This window comes from Pinus tabuliformis, chromosome X, assembly GCF_031772625.1.
Source record: "Pinus tabuliformis cultivar Carrire ecotype Pingquan chromosome X, CPIR1, whole genome shotgun sequence".
Taxonomy (NCBI): domain Eukaryota; kingdom Viridiplantae; phylum Streptophyta; class Pinopsida; order Pinales; family Pinaceae; genus Pinus; species Pinus tabuliformis.
In genome coordinates, this window is record NC_142308.1 from 1,194,006,378 (window position 1) to 1,194,024,151 (window position 17,774).

Consider the following 17,774-nt stretch of genomic DNA (forward strand, 5'->3'; position numbering starts at 1 on the left):
CTGAAGAGCAATAGGAAGAAGGATTCAAAAGCCCGTGTGTTGTTGTATCTAGCAGTAGACCAGAGTATATTTCCAAGGTTAGCAGTAGCTAAGACAGCAAATGAATCATGGGACACCCTTAAGACAGCCTATCAAGGCATGGAGAGAGTGAAGACAACAAAACTACAATTGCTGAGAAAAGATTTTGAGAATCTGTGCATGAAGGAGTCAGATAACATTGACTCATTCTTCACTCATGTGATTGGTGTAATCACACAAATGAGAACTCATGGAGAAACCATTGAAGATAGAAGGATTGTGGAGAAAATATTGAGGGTCTTACCCTCAAGGTTCGATGCCATAGTCACCACCATTGAAGAGACAAAGGATCTCTCAAACTATTCAGTTGATGAGCTACATGCATCACTGATAACACATGAGCAGAGGTTGAGTAGGAATGAAAACTCATCTCTTGAGCAAGCCTTCAAGACCCAGATGTCCTTTGGAAGAGGAAGAGGTCAAGGCAGAGGAAACAAAAGAGGAAGAGGCAGAAGCCAGAACATAGGTGGAAGGAACAGCCCATCAAATGCACAAGGAAGAGGCAGCAATCCAAATCAGAACCAAGGTCAAGGCAGCAGCCAACAAAGAGATCAGTATCAGGCTCAAGGACAAAGGTATGATAAATCTAATGTTCAATGCTATTATTGCAAAAAGTATGGACATTATGCTAGTGATTGTAGAAAGAAACAACATGATATGAACAGTAGACAAAATGCAAATGTTACAAGAGAAAACAGCAGTCAAGAAAATGTCCTGTTAGCTTGTAACATGGCTGAAACACATAGTGAGGACATATGGTTTTTAGACTCAGGTTGCAGCAACCATATGACCGGAAACATAGCTTTCTTTTCTGCCCTAGATAAAAATGTGAAATCAGAAGTCACACTAGGAACTGATAGTAAAGTGTCTGTTATGGGAAAAGGAGAAGTAAAAATATTTTCAAAGCAAGGAGAAAGGAAAACCATAGCAGATGTATACTATGTCCCCGGAATGAGATGTAATCTCTTGAGTATTGGACAGCTTGTCCATAAGGGGTACAATGTTTTCTTTAAAAATGATGTATGCACCATCATGGATATACCACCCAGCAAAAGATGCATTGCTGAGGTAAAGATGACAAGGAACAGGATGTTCCCTCTCCGGATCAGGGCAGACATGAAGAACAAAAGGGAAATGGCAGCAGTCACCCAAGAGGCCTTCCAAAGCGTGCCAAAGGATGAGAACTGGTTATGGCACTTGAGATTCGGGCATCTAAATTTTGGAGGTCTAAACTTATTGAGCAGAAAAGGAATGGTAAAGGGATTACCATTGATAGAGAAGCCGAACAGCCTTTGTGAAGGTTGTATATTGGGCAAACAACATAGAGAAAGTTTTCCATCAGGGAAAAGTATAAGGGCAAAGGCACCCTTAGAGATTATCCACTCAGATTTGTGTGGACCAATGCAAGCTCCATCATTAGCTGGCAGCCTATATTTCTTGACATTCATTGATGATTTTACAAGAAAGACTTGGATATATTTCCTCAAAAACAAAAGTGAAGTCTTTGAGAAATTCCAAAATTTCAAAGCACTTGTGGAGAACCAAAGCGGGCTGCACATAAAAGTATTGAGAACTGATAGAGGAGTTGAGTATATCTCAAATGAATTCCTAAAGTTCTGTAGAGAAAATGGAATACATAAACAGTTCACAACTCGGTACACTCCGCAGCAAAATGGAGTTGCTGAAAGGAAAAATAGAACCATCATGGAGATGGCAAGGAGCATGTTGAAGACAAAGCATTTGCCAAATGAGTATTGGGCTGAAGCTGTACATTGTGCAGTTTATATATTGAATAGGTGTCCTACAAAAGCAGTCTTGAACAAAGTGCCAGAAGAGGCATGGAGTGGGAGAAAGCAAGGAGTCACCCACATGAGAGTTTTTGGATGTGTGGCCTATGCACACATTCCAGATCAGCTAAGGAGGAAGTTGGACAGCAAAGGGGAGAAATGTCTTTTCATTGGATACAGTGAGGAATCCAAAGCCTACAGGTTGTATATCCCATCTACCAAGAAGTTTTTTGTCAGCAGAGATGTTCAATTCATTGAAGAGGAAGCTTGGGATGGAAGCATAGAGAAAACAGTGAATGTCAAGAACTGTTTGTCTCATGATGAAGATGATGAGGAGGTGGCTGAAATGCATCCCCAAACAACAACGCCAACACAAGAACAGCAAGGTACACCATTGAGGATAAATGAGAGTGCTTCTCCAAGCACACCACAAGGAGGAAATTCAAGTGCATCTTCAAGCACTTGCACACCAAGTGAAAGAGGTAAGAAATTTAGAAATCTAAGTGACATTTATGATGAAGGAATGAATTCCTTATTTGCCTTGTATTGTCATGTTGATGATCCTATTCATTTTGAAGAAGCAATTAAAGATAGGAAATGGATAGAAGCTATGGATGAGGAGATCAATGCCATAGAGAGAAACAAAACATGGGATTTGGTTGAGCTACCGAAAGGCAAAGAAGTCATTGGTGTGAAATGGGTCTACAAGACCAAGAGCAATGCTGAAGGCAAGATTGAAAGGCATAAAGCAAGGCTGGTTGTCAAAGGCTACAAGCAGCAGTATGGAAGAGATTATGAGGAGACTTTCGCACCGGTTGCAAGAATGGAAACCGTGAGAGCAGTGTTGTCCATAGCAGCACAAAACAAATGGAAAGTCTACCAAATGGACGTGAAGTCAGCATTCCTAAATGGAGTGTTAATGGAAGAGGTCTATGTGGAACAGCCTCTCGGATATGAGAAGAAAGGTGAAGAGAACAAAGTGTGCAAATTGAAGAAAGCTCTTTATGGGCTGAAGCAAGCGCCAAGAGCATGGTACAGCAGGATAGATTCATATCTATTGGATAATGAATTTGACAAATGTGAAGGAGAACCCACAGTCTACATCAAGGAAAAGGATGGTAAAATTTTAATTGTTGTCTTGTATGTAGATGATGTTATTTTCACTGGAAATGATATTTATCTTATTGAGAATTTTAAATCAGTCATGAAGGATGAATTTGAAATGACTGACATGGGTTTGTTGAGATACTTCTTAGGCATAGAAGTAGATCAAAATGAAAAATGAATTTTTATATCTCAAGCAAGATATGTAAATCAAGTTTTGGGCAGATTTAAGATGGAAGAATGCAAGGCAGCAATCACTCCCACAGTGATGGGATTAAAACTCAGCAGAGAGGACAGCAGCAAGGATTTTGATCCTAGCCTGTACAAAAGCATTGTGGGCAGCCTTATGTATTTAACAGCAACTAGGCCTGATTTAATGTATGCTGTTAGTTTAATTTCCAGATTTATGGAAAGGCCAAAGGAGGCACATTGGCAGGCAGCAAAAAGAATTTTAAGGTATGTCAAAGGTACCAAAATGTTTGGAATTTTATATAATGCCTCAGAACATTCAGATTTGGTTGGATACACTGACAGTGATTGGGCTGGAAGTGTAGATGATCGGAAGAGCACTTCCGGTTATGTATTTCATATGGGTTCAGGAGCCATTTCATGGGCTTCTAAGAAGCAGTCCATTGTAGCATTGTCTACAGCAGAGGCTGAATATGTGGCAGCTACAGCAGTAGCATGTCAAGCAGTGTGGATGAGAAGAATGTTGAGGAGCTTAGGCCAAGAGCAGGCAAAAGCGACAGTGATTTTTTGTGACAATAGCTCAGCTATTGCATTGTCAAAGAATTCAGTGTTTCATAAGAGAACGAAACACATTGATACAAGGTTTCACTACATCAGAGAATTGGTGAACAATGGAGAAATTGTCCTAGAACATTGCAGGACTCAAGAACAGGTTGCAGACATCTTGACAAAGCCACTTTATCAGAAAAGCTTTGAATTTTTGAGGAAGTGTCTCGGTATGACCGAATGCCCAGCTGTTGAAATTAAAGGGGAGTGTTAAATTTGTAATTTCAACGCAGCTGTACTGCGCTCCCCAAAAACCACCGAACGAAACCACAAAACCACCCAGAGCATATCGCACCACCATCCAGCGAAAAGCAGTTTCCGTATTCTTGGCTCCGATGCGATTTGGTGAAGACATGTGGCTCTCACCTGACGTCAGCATCTCTGACATATCGGGAGGTAAAGCTCAGCATTAAAGTGGCTTCCGATATCGTTATCCACCGTCGGATCTGCTCCACCTTTTTCATCCGTTGATTGTCCGAAGCTGCTCCAAACCTGCATACGACAAAAATTAAATATTGCGTGAAGTAAATCTAAGTTTTGGTTGACCATGCGTTTTAATGAATGAAACGTCATAGTGGTAGGTAGAATATTGAAGAGCACGTAAGTTTTTTTTATGGAAAAGGTATGGTGCATTTAAACATAGGTATGGGCACGTTTTAATAGATGTCTATGTTGTTTTTACGGCATGTATTAAAAAATACAAAAATCGTATGTAATAAGTTTTTATGTTTTGAGTGTTGACTTATTATTGTGTGTATGGCACACGGGAGGAAAATATAGTGTGTGTGTTCGCAGCAGCGAGAGAGAACCAGAGATGTATGCACAGCAGTGCACATGATATACTTGGTAAAGTTCTGTTTTGAATTTTCTAATGGAACGGTGGTGAAATGAGAATGTTTTGTGTGCTGAAGGTGTTGTAATATCCATGAGCGCATTTGTTTTGGATGTAAAAGTAATTTATTTTTGATTTACAACAGCATGTAAAAAGAGTTTTACACCAGTGAATGTAAATGGAAGTTTTACAGTAGTAAATGTTAATGGGAATTTTTCCAGCAGTGTAAATTCTCATATGGAGACAGAGTAAATTTTTTTTGTTTTAATGAATAGAAATCTTTCATGGTGTTAAAAATACTCTGTTCCTCAGTGAATTTTTTTTAAGCTTCTCTGTGCACAAAAGGATCCTGTGGAGGTAAAACAGAGCATTGCCTCTGTGTGTTTGAATGTTTGGTTTTTGGTATTTTTCCCATCAAAAATACCCAACAATCTTGAGCACCTGGTAATAAATGGCGTGTTTCTTCTAGTAAGGAATAGTTCCTAGGGTTATGATTAGTATTTAATTTCTGTTTTTTTTTGCTATTTAAGTCGAAGTTACAACGGATTTTTCTTTGTAATGCGATGCAGGAATTAGGTAAAGATAAGTTACCAGAGCGTTTAAGCCCCCCACTTGCCAATCTGCAGTATGTGATGGTAGTATTGGAGGAATTTGACGAGAGAGAAATGGACGTGCTGGCGTGTTTGCTTAAGAGCGCTCCTGCTCTCGAAGATCTGCATTTCGATTTTCCTTTCAAATACGAGGAGACGCAATACACCCGTTTTTTACAAGAATTGGTAGAACCGTGGCGAACAACATCGTCGTCATGCCGGTGGCTTCATAGAATTTTACCCCGTTCCCAAACGAGGTTCTGAGCCTCATATTTCATGTTTCATGAGACAGACATTCAGATGAGGATTTAAATTTTATACGCATCAATCATTATTATATTACGAACCTTTACCATTTTTTTTTTTCACTTGGTTAAATGATACTAGTAGTTATTGGGTGGCTGCTACATTTACAGAAATATCTGAGCTTGATTAAGGGGCCTAATCCCAAGGGCTTCCGGAAGAATTGACCCTGTGTCCTTCCGAAGGGGGAGGGGGGAGGGCACTTATTTGACCAGTTGAGCTAATCCTTAGGGCTTCCCATGACCATTTATATTATCAAGGTTTAAATTAAAATATTTTCTCAAATTGGGTGATCCCAGTTATTTAGTAACGGTGACTGTTTACTGGTAGACATATTTTTTTCTTAATAATTTTTTTCTTAAATTTCAATGGAAGTTGTTTCTTCAAAAAATCTGTAATATCTTTTATGTTTGTCACGATTATCATCTTCTTATAATCTAATGGGAGTTGGTTCTGGAAGGGCAACACACTTATTTAACCAGTTGAACTAATCCTTAAGGCTTCCCATTACCATTTACATTATGAAAGTCTAAATTAAAATATCTTCTCAAATTACGTAATGCTAGTTATTTGATAAGGGTGACTATTTACTGGTCGACATATTTTTTCCTTAATAATTATTTTCTTAAATTTCAATGAGAGTTGTTTCTTCAAAAATCTGTAATATCCTTTATTTTATGTTTGTCAGGATTATCATCTTCTTATAATTTAATGGGATGTGGTTCTTTCACATAGAAATTAGAAATTGTAAAAAAATTCTTCATTTTAATTTTAATTTTTAAATGTATTTGTTAATATTTTTTACATTTAAATAATTATAATTTGAATAAAAATAAAGAAATTATACATAATATTACCAAATTAGAAAAAGGTATGTAATTTTCTTCAATTTTAATTTTTAATCTCAAATGTATTTATTAATATTTTTATAATTTAAATAATTATAACTTGAATAAAAATAAGAAATTATAATAATATTACCAAACTAGGAAAAAGTATGTAATGCTTATTTGGTAATGGTGACTATTTCGGCCCCATTCTTTTTTCCTTGAAAATTAATTTCCTAAATTTCAAGGAGAGTTGGTTCCTTCAAAGATATCTAATATCTTTTAGGTTTGTTTTACCTGGATTATTATCTTCTTAAAATTTAATGGGAATTGGTTTTCTTTCTTATTTTTATTTTAATTTTTAAATGTATTTATTAATATTTTTTTATTTAAACAATTATAATAAAAATAAAAATGTAGTGTTAATTTTATAGTTTAGGTTTGTGGAGGATCTATTGGTTAGTAGTTGTAATAGATGATACCAAAGTCAATTACTCAAATCCAATTACTCAAATTTTATAGACTATTGTTAAATTTGACTCAAATTTGGACAAACCTACTTTTTCCTCGAAGATAAAGGTGTCATTTTCGCCGGTGACATTGGGAACAAGTCAATGGTTAGATGTTAGATGTCTCAATTGTTTCTTCATCCTCCCTATCCCTGTGAAGGATGTTGGATGTCTTAGTTGTTTATTTGTCCTCTACCCTAGCGCCGTGAGGGAGGGTTTGGTGGTCCAGGGCTTGATCATAAAGTCATCCTTGGGAATGATGTTCCGCTCCACGAGGTTTTGAATAAGGCGGACCTCATGATTATTGGTCAACGTTAAGGTTGATGTTCCAACATAAAAACCCTTAGCGATTGGGAGGCATGGGAATGCGGGACATGTTGAAGAATCTGGGGCACATGTAGTTAATGAGATTCTTCTTGACTTGATAGCTATTTGTGAGTCATTTTCAATTTTCGTATTATCAAAATCTTCTCTTTGACATTATTAGAGTGTGTGTTTCTTATTTCATCAAATAGATAAAAAAAACAAAGAGACAAGAATACAAGATGTTGGCATTCTGCAAGGGCCAAAAACTCTCTCTCTCGATCAGGAAAACCCACACATAATTATTCTTACAGAGATTCCTATTGATGAACACCAAGACCATGACCCTTGACTTATTATGCCACTCCAAGACCAAGACACCAATCCTCTTCTTTGTCACTATTGAGATAATCATTGTTGATGTAGCACTAAGGTCATCATCATGATCTTCAATGTTGCTACAACATCTTTGCACTTTCATCGAGGTCTTAACTGTACCAACGAGATATTATTAAGGTATGCCCTTAGACCCATCAAGGTCATGACTGCTGCTCCTTCGTTGTGATCATAACCTTGTGATAGAGTCTCCATTGAGATCATATATATGCTTATGATCATGACTGCAGAGAGTGTTACTATAGGAACTTCTTTTCCGAATTATGTTGAGACTATGTAGACTAATGTGGGATCTCTGAGATTCTTGTCATCACTGCTATGCCAAGATTATATTGTTTAGAATGATGAGACAGAGTGTTCCCCTCTTTCACTGAAACCCTTATCATCATGCTTATGCCGAGAATGTTACTATTTATGTAGCACACATCTAAAGCTATAGTGATTTCATCTGAAGTGTGAACCTTATGCGAAGATAGACAGTCATGTAGCCATTTGAAATTCGAGTTCCTGTACCTATGAAGTAGTAGAGATGCTTCTACGAAATTCTAGGTTTTTGTGGACTCTAGTCACCTCTTTATAGGTGTTATGCCTCCATAATAAGCCAACATGTCAATGTGAACTTATGTCTATATTTTATTGAGTCGACATGTCATTTATATATACTTTGAGGTTCAATTAGGTGATCTCTCCATCATTTCGCTAACAATATTCTTCTTTGGAGGATGGTGTTGGGTATACGACCAAAGTCCCACATTGACTAGAAGTGGGGAGGATCATGGGTATATAAGGATGGACAAATATCTCCATTGGTATGAGGCCTTTTGGGGTAAAGCCCAAAAACAAATCCATGAGGGCTTAGGCCCAAAGTGGACAATATCATACCATTGTGGAGATATGTGGTGTCCAGAGTCCTAACAACTGGTATCAGAGCCGAAGGTCTATTTGGCTGATAAACTTGCAGGAAAGAAGGGTTCCTGGTTCGAGTGGGAGCAATGGCGGAAGATGGTAAGTTTAGGGTCGAGAAATTTAACGGCCAAAACTTCTCGCTGTGGAAGATGCAGATGGAAGATTATCTGTATCAGAAAGATCTATACCTACCATTGGGCGGAAAAACAAAGATGCCGATGGGTATGAAAGACGAAGAATGGAACCTTCTCGATAGAAAGGCACTCGGAACAATACGGCTGTGCCTTGCTGTGTCAGTCGCTTTCAACATTTCGAAGGAAACCACGACAACAGGTTTGATGGAGGCGTTGTCGAAACTATATGAAAAACCCTCGGCCTCGAACAAGGTATTTCTTATGAAACGGTTATTTAATATGAAGATGTCGGAAGGTGGATCTGTTGCATACCATTTAAATGATTTTAATACAGTTACAAGTCAGTTAAGTTCTGTAGGGGTAAACTTTGATGATGAAATTAGAGCTCTATTATTCTTGTGCTCGTTATCAGAAAGCTGGAATGGTTTGGTAATGGCCATCAGTAACTCTGTTTCTGGATCTAGTACTTTAAAGTTTGATGATGTTGTCGGTGCTATCCTTAGCGAGGAAATGCGCCGGAAAAGCTCCGGTGAGACATCGGGAAATGCTTTGAGTGCAGAGTCTAGAGGAAGAAAAATGGAAAGAGGAAAGAGCTCAGGATATCGCAGTAAATCAAGGAAAGGCAGATCCAAGTCCAGATCGGGGATAGTGTGCTGGAAATGTGGAAAGAAAGGACACCTAAAGAAAGACTGTAGATCTCAGAAGGGAAAAGAAGGAGATGCACAGCAAGAAAACAATCATGAAGCAAATGTGACAGGTGAGGTGTTACAAGATGCTTTGATTCTTTCTTTTGAAAATATTACTGATTCCTGGGTGGTAGATTCATGGGCTTCATTCCATGCCACACCTGATAAGAAATACTTTCATGACTATGTTAAAGGAGATTTTGGACAAGTTTGTCTGGGTGATGATAAACCCTGTAAAATCGTTGGAATGGGTAAGGTTCTTGTAAAACAGCAGAATGGAAACCAATGGCTATTAAAGGAGGTAAGGCATGTTCCAGATCTAAAGAAAAATCTGATTTCAACAGGGCAGTTAGGTGGTGAAGGTTGTGTGACAACTTTCACAGATAAAGCTTGGAAAGTCACCAAAGGAGCCCTGGTAATAGCAAAAGGCGAAAAGGTTGGTACATTGTATTTATGCAATGGTATTTCTAACTCTGTTAATGCTTTAACTTCCAAAGGAGCAGATGCAGCATTATGGCATCATAGGCTCGGACACATGAGTGAAAAGGGGACAAAGATTCTTCACTCAAGGAATTTGTTGCCGGGTTTGAAGAATGTTGATTTGGACTTCTGTGAGAATTGCATTTATGGAAAACAGAAGAGAGTCAGATTTCTCAGAGTTGGGAAAGAAAAGAAGAATGAAAAATTAGAGCTTGTGCATACAGATGTATGGGGACCTGCTCAGGTATCATCTCTTGGTGGCTCTCGTTATTATGTTACTTTTATTGATGATGCAACTAGAAAAACTTGGATTTATTGTATTAAGAATAAATCTGATGTATTTGATACTTTCAAGAAATGGAAAGCTTTGGTTGAGATTGAGACAGGAAAGAAATTGAAGTGTCTTAGATCAGACAATGGAGGTGAATATTTCAGCAAAGAGTTTGATAGGTACTGTTCAGAGCATGGAATTCGCAGAGAGAAGACAGTTCCAAGAACACCACAAGAAAATGGTGTGTCAGAAAGGATGAACAGAACAATCATGGAGCGTGCAAGGTGCATGAGATTGCATGCAGGATTGCCTTTACAGTTTTGGGCAGATGCTGTAGATACTGCTGTTTATCTAATAAACAGAGGGCCTTCAAGTTCCTTGGATGGTGGTGTTCCAGAGGAAGCATGGAAAGGTAAAAAGGTAAACTACTCTATTTTAAAGCCTTTTGGTTGTGAGGCCTTTGTCCATATTGATAAAGAAAATAGAACAAAGCTTGAGGCAAAGTCAAAGAAATGTACCTTTATTGGATATGGTGTTAATGATTTTGGTTATCGCTTATATGATTACGAAAATCACAAAATCATTAGGAGCAGAGATGTAATATTCAATGAAAAGGTCTTGTATAAGAATCAGTTGCAGGAAAAGAAAGAGGAAAAGGAAAACAATGAATACGCAGTTTTTGATGAAATCATTGAAAAAGTAAAGGTGCCTGAAAATAATAATAATCAACAACCACAACAACAGCAACCACCACAACAACAACAGGCACCCGAAACACCTGAAAGTGGTGTTAGAAGATCTACCAGGATAGGTAGACCCCCTGAATGATACTCTCCTTCATTATATTATTTATTGCTGACTGATTCCGGTGAACCCGAATGTTATGAAGAAGCAATGCAGGTTGAAAGCAGGAAGAAGTGGGAGGTAGCCATGGAAGAAGAGATGGACTCCTTAATGCATAACCAGACTTGGGATTTAGTCAGGTTGCCTGTAGGAAAAACGACATTGAAGAATAAATGGGTTTACAGGCTGAAGGAAGAAGATGGAGGAAAACAGAGGTATAAAGCTAGACTTGTGGTGAAGGGGTTTGCACAGAAGAAAGGTATTGATTTTGATGAAATATTTTCTCCTGTTGTTAAAATGACTTCAATCAGAACTATTTTAAGTCTTGTAGCAGCTGAAGATTTGCATCTTGAGCATTTAGATGTAAAGACAGCCTTTCTCCATGGGGATTTGGAGGAAGAGATATATATGCAGCAGCCACAAGGATATGAGGTGAAAGGGAAGGAGAAACTTGTATGCAGGTTGAAGAAGAGCTTGTATGGTTTAAAACAGGCTCCAAGGCAGTGGTATCTAAAATTTGACAAGTTTATGTCTGAACAAGGTTATACTAGATGTCACTCTGATCATTGTGTTCTGAAAAAGCAAAATGATGGCAGCTATATTATATTGTTATTTTATGTAGATGACATGCTTGTTGCATGATCTAACATGCAGGAAATAAATGTGCTCAAAAGAAAATTGGCAAATTCATTTGCAATGAAGGATTTGGATGCTGCAAAACAAATCCTTGGTATGAGAATAACTAGAGACAGGAAAAATAGAAAATTAACATTGTCTCAGAATGAGTACATACAAAAGGTGTTGAAAAGATTTAACATGCAAAATGCAAAACCACTTAGTACACCTTTTGCTAGCCATTTCAAACTTAGCAAAGAAATGTGCCCAAAGACCCAAGAAGACATGGATTATATGTCTAAAGTTCCATATGCATCAGCAGTTGGAAGTTTAATGTATGCAATGGTCTGCACAAGGCCTGATATTGCACATGCAGTGGGAGTTGTAAGCAGGTACATGAACAATCCAGGAAAGGAACATTGGATGGCAGTGAAATAGATTCTCAGATATTTGAGAGGTACCACAAATCAGGCATTATGCTTTGGTGGTTCAAACATATCCCTACAAGGATATGTTGATGCAGATATGGCAGGTGACAGAGATAATAGGAGGAGCACTACAGGATATGTATTTACTGTCGGAGGAACAACTGTCAGTTGGGTTTCAAAAATCCAAAGTGTTGTTGCACTCTCAACAACAGAAGCAGAGTATGTTGCTGCTACAGAGGCTAGTAAAGAAATGATTTGGTTACAAAGGTTTATGGGTGAATTGGGTAAGGAGCATGATATGGGCACGTTATACAGTGATAGTCAAAGTGACATTCATCTTGCAAAGAACTCAGCATTTCATTCCAGGACAAAACACATACAGCTCAAGTAACATTTCATACGATCAGTGTTGGAAGATGGAGAGTTGAAGCTGGAAAAGATACACACTAGCCAGAACCCTGCAGATATGCTAACAAAAGTTGTAACCAGGGAGAAACTGAGAATATGCTCAGTTTCAGTTGGTCTTCAAGGATGACGATGAAGATGAGAAACAACCAGGTCCAAAGAGGAGTCATTGTCTAGCAAATGGAGCAGCGGTGGAGTTGCTACAATCAGTCTCCAAGTGGGAGATTGTTGGGTGTGGAGCCTGATTATCTTCTATAGTACCGTCATATTGGACCCCAGTTTGAAATGGGGCGGCAACACCACCCGTAAAATAATCGCTGCCGTGGGGTTTCAGGGGCAGCGCCCCCGAAGCTAAAAACAGCTGTAAAATTGCCTTGTAAAAGTATAGTAATTTCTAGTCAATCTGGGCCGTTCATTAGGCGAATGATCTAACGGTAGAACTTATGTTTAGTTTAGGGTTTTTTGCCCTAGAAGGCAACCCCTCTCTTTATATGAGGGCATTATATTTGAGGCTGTGAGATAGATGTGTATTCGGTGAGCGAGAAACATAGAGGTGAGACTGTGAGAGAAAACAGAGGATATTACAGCGGTTTTGCTGTAGGTTGTATCTCTTCATTTTGCTGGATAATAGAAAGGAAGGACTGGCTGTTCGGGGTGGACGTAGCCCAAACTGGGTGAACCACGTATATCTGTGTCTCTCTTGTTTTGTGCGTTTTCTGTGTTTATATTTCTGCAATATTTTATGTGTTCCATTGCTCCGTAATATATGATTTTCTAACAACTGTTCTTGTTAGGACTCTGGACACCACATATCTCCACAATGGTATGATATTGTCCACTTTGGGCCTAAGCCCTCATGGATTTGTTTTTGGGCTTTACCCCAAAAGGCCTCATACCAATGGAGATATTTGTCCATCCTTATATACCCATGATCCTCCCCACTTCTAGTCAATGTGGGACTTTGGTCGTATACCCAACAATCCTCCCCTCGAACAAAGGACCATCGAGCCTCCCCTCAAACGATTATTCATCCATCCACTCTCTACCAACCAGGATTCTCCGCTCCAATGCGTTGGAAGCACACGCCTTACATGGAAGCACCACCTGCGTCAAGAGCTTGCTCTTCCCAGGTCAACTCCTCTTCACCGTGTTGGGACCAGGACACGTCCATGAAGAATCCGGAGCACACCGCCTGTCTAACCGAGCTCATCCACGGATCCCATCGTGATATTACCGAGACCCACCACCTTCGTTCGGCATTCCGAGAATTCATCCACTTGGCTAACTTCGGGGCATGGCTTTGATACCACTTGTTAGGACTCTGGACACCACATATCTCCACAATGGTATGATATTGTCCACTTTGGGCCTAAGCCCTCATGGATTTGTTTTTGGGCTTTACCCCAAAAGGCCTCATACCAATGGAGATATTTGTCCATCCTTATATACCCATGATCATCCCCACTTCTAGTCAATTTGGGACTTTGGTCGTATACCCAACAGATGGTGCTTGTCTTTGAGGGTTATTTGACACTAGCTTGACCCATATTCATGCTCAAGAATATCTCTTTAACATGACTTTGATTCTTTGACTTTCCTAGACCTTTGGAATGAGCAAGAAACTCTTTCAAATAATCTACAAAAATAATATTTCTTTTTTTTTATAAGTACAAAGATCAAAATTACAGTTACAAATACCAAACCAAGTTACACTTCTCTTCAACACTCCCTCTTAACTAGGGAGGTATTTACAATGGCACTTGGTCATTCTCAATCTAACTAACTTCTCATAAGAAGGATTGGTAACCCATATGTTATAACATCATAGTAACCAACGTTTTTTATAGCAAGGCCTTCACTAACAACTCTACCTCTCATAAGATCAAAGCAAAATGTTGGTAAGACCAATGATTTATAGACACCTTTATCATTATATCTTAAGGTACATACCCACCTAGGTGTTCACTGAGTATTACCTTCTAGGACTATTTTATCTTGGGTTCCCAGCCCTCAAAGAATATTATTCCTCTTTCCTACTCTTATCTTGGATTCCCTACACATCCTCAAAGAGCATCAAATTCCAAATGATTACCCGATCCATCATTATTTCTTCTGACGTGAAGACAAGAATGTTGTGTCTATCATGTGTCTACATTTCCATTCATGACCTTCACCTAGACTTATAGTTATTAGTGCTGGTCTATTGTGTTGTCCCTCACACCTCACTCATTTCTTTGTAAATGGTTAGTTGTCTAGGATGCATAAGAGCAATGAATTTGAAGCAATTTCCTAAGCCACAGAAGCTATTAGATCTTGATTAGACCCTCTCCATTGCATAGTGCTTGAAATGAGCTTTCCAACAATACATTGAAGTCCCAAAATGTACCTCTAGATCAGAAGATATGGCATATGGAAGATCATGAGTCTTGTTGCATTGAACTATGGAAAATAACTTATTAGAGGACCCCAGCCGTAACAAGTTGAGCATATTGAACATCTCATAGTCCCGCATCCCACATGACCCCCGTAGTTCCTTATGTGCCATCCTTTAAGGAATTGCGGGGCAGGAAGAATGCCAATAATGTTAAAGCATTAGGGAAGTGTAGAGGCTGATTTACACTAAAAATAAATGAAAAACCAAGGGTAGGCGGATCCCCTTTCTTTCTCCTCCAGGGGAGCCACATCACACACTACCCGCAGTCCCATACCCCACAACCCCACAGTCCCACAACTTCACACTACCTGCAGTCCCGCATCTGACATATCAATGAGGTCTTGGGGCACATACTTAAGGTTATCGGTAGTTCAAAGTGTTGAATTCCGATATCGTATCCTACAAGTCCCATCGTCCCACAGGTCCCCGCATCCCACAAGTCCCACAGGTTTGCAGGTCACGCCCATCCTCGCATCCACATCTCGGCGACCTCGGAGTCCTGCAGTCACATCAAACTCCAAAACCTTGCCTGTTGTTGGGAAAAGTATCCAATACGGAATGACCCTATCCCACTCTAAGGGTGATAGTTCCTTAGCAACAATCAAAGCAAAGCTATCTGAGATTACTTCTTTATGAGATGTAAAAGAGGGGAGAAAGAGATCCACTAACCGATGTCTTCCGCTAATGGTTGATCCAATCTTCTCTCCTTGCTGCTTGTTCCCAGCTCCTTGCTCTTTCACTGGCCCAGCTACACCAAGATCCTGCAAAATGGCAAGAGAGGGAAACTACAAGAAGCATACATTCATAATTGATTCAAGGATTAGAATAAATCAAATACACAAGTATAACAATACACCATTGAGACACATGCATATAGAAGAACCTCAAATGCTTTATTAATGGAAGAAGTAAGGTTCAGGAAGTGATACAACCATAAGAGGCCCAATCCAGCATCACCTTCCCAGCAGAAAGAAATCTCCTCTTCACCTCCTTCAAAGCAAATCACCCAATAGTTCTAAACTCAAACCAACAACAATTCTTTACATTCACAAGATTCCAGCCTTTGGATCTCATGGGAGAGAGATCCATATATAGGAGTTTGGAGAGAGGATGAGTCAGCCTGAGATGTGACTAGTGTCCTCTCCCACTCCAGTTCTTCTTCAGTTCTTGAGTCCACTTGGAGGTTCTTGCTTCCACTTGGAGATTTGGAACATCTTACTCATCACCAGTCGAATTCCCTGATCCAAGTGTCATTTTGGAAGCTTCCTGGGCATTGACACCTTGAGGAATGACTGTGCCACTTGTCCAAACTCGCCCAGCGCAGGTAGCCTTCTTTGCAGTTGACATTCAACGCAGGTAGACAGTGGAGCACTTGACATTCAGCGTAGATGCTCAGTGGAGCAGTTGACATGATCCAGAATTGCCTTGTTTTTGAGTGTTTTCAGGTGGAGAACTTTTGTTCAGTGCTGTGGTTTGCTGACCTTGTTCCTCTAGGGGTAGGAACAACATGTTTGGGGACTTTGGATCTCTTAGATTATGGACATTTCATGCTTCATGCTGTAAGGCACAAAAATGTCTATAACATTTGCCCCCTAAATTATGAGGTCATTTATCGGGTGAAATGCTTTATCAGGAGGATCCGAAGTTCATTCAATCGCTGAGAGGTGACCTGTAATAAGATACAATACAATACATTATTTTTCATACTGCTTTCATGATCTAGCTGAGGCGGGCATTCCCATGCTCAGCTTTATAAATACATTTTTCTGTACATAGAACAGACAATCGTCTGATGGTAGACTGATAATTCTCTGCTGAAATTATCATCCTTTGGGTAGGATGATCATCTGCTGCACATGTCAATGTCTTTATTTCCTGAATATATATCGCAGCCCGGATGGATGAAACTAGATCCGGGGTCTTCAAACTCGTCCGATCTTCAGTCTAAGTACAAGTTGATCCATGTGAGAATTTCTTGGAGTCGAACATGGAAAGACATCGCTTGATTACCAGTCAATGATGTTGATGAGCCCCAATTTTTGGTACAATTTGGGCTCCTTTGGCCTACTTGCTCTGCTCAAACCATTCATTTTTTATTGCTTATGCATTCATTTCTTGGTTTATTCGTGTTGTTTGTAGGAAGAAGGGTAGGCATTCTATCTACGTGACTAATGCATGATGCTTTCAGGTTTTTGGCATTAAAAGGGAGAAAAGACCACGAGAAAGGAGACAAGGAGACAGTAAGGTGGCACTGCTGGTTTTTAGGAGAGGATGTCCACAGTCTTGGGGACCTTCCTTGTGATTCCCACCATAGCTCCGAGCTCCAACCAATCTCCCCCACCGAGCTTAGAGGCAGCCAACCGTTCTACAGGAACTGCAGTTACAACTGTCCTACAGGAACATCAGTTATAACTGTTCTACAGGATCAGCAGTTTAACCTTCAGTTGGACAGCTGAGCTCCACAAATCAAGGACACCTGTTGGATGATCATTTTGCATAAATACTGAGGCCGTAGCCTTGGATAGGGGCCTTTTGAACTTTTGTATTGCTCTTGTAATTTGGAAGTACGAGCTACAGCTTGGTGTTTGTTCCTTTTGTAAGCCAGTTTTGGCATGACATCAGATTTTTGGTTATGAATAAAGGCGGGCAGATTTTGATCTCATTCTGAGTTTCTAAGGGAGCTATAGCTCTCAGGTTAGGGCCCAACCTGAGAGCAATAGATCTCCTCGGTGTTGTAATGTTATTTTCATTTCGTTCCAGCACTTTGAGTCTTTACTTTGACATGCAATTTGAATTTACAGTATGTTAATTTAGTCTTTTTCATGAGGTTGAATAGGATTAGTTTATGGTGAATTTGATTTCAGTTGCTTAGATTCAATAGGAGGACAGTTATAATTTATTGGAGCTCCAGAAAAAGGTTGTTAAGGCTCACTGCCATCTCTCTTAGGGATTGGGGTGCAGTCCATAACCAACCACCAAAAAGAAACGCAGTTCTTCTCACTTCCATGCAAGCTGCAACATAGACCTTTTCGTTGAAAATCCATCCAT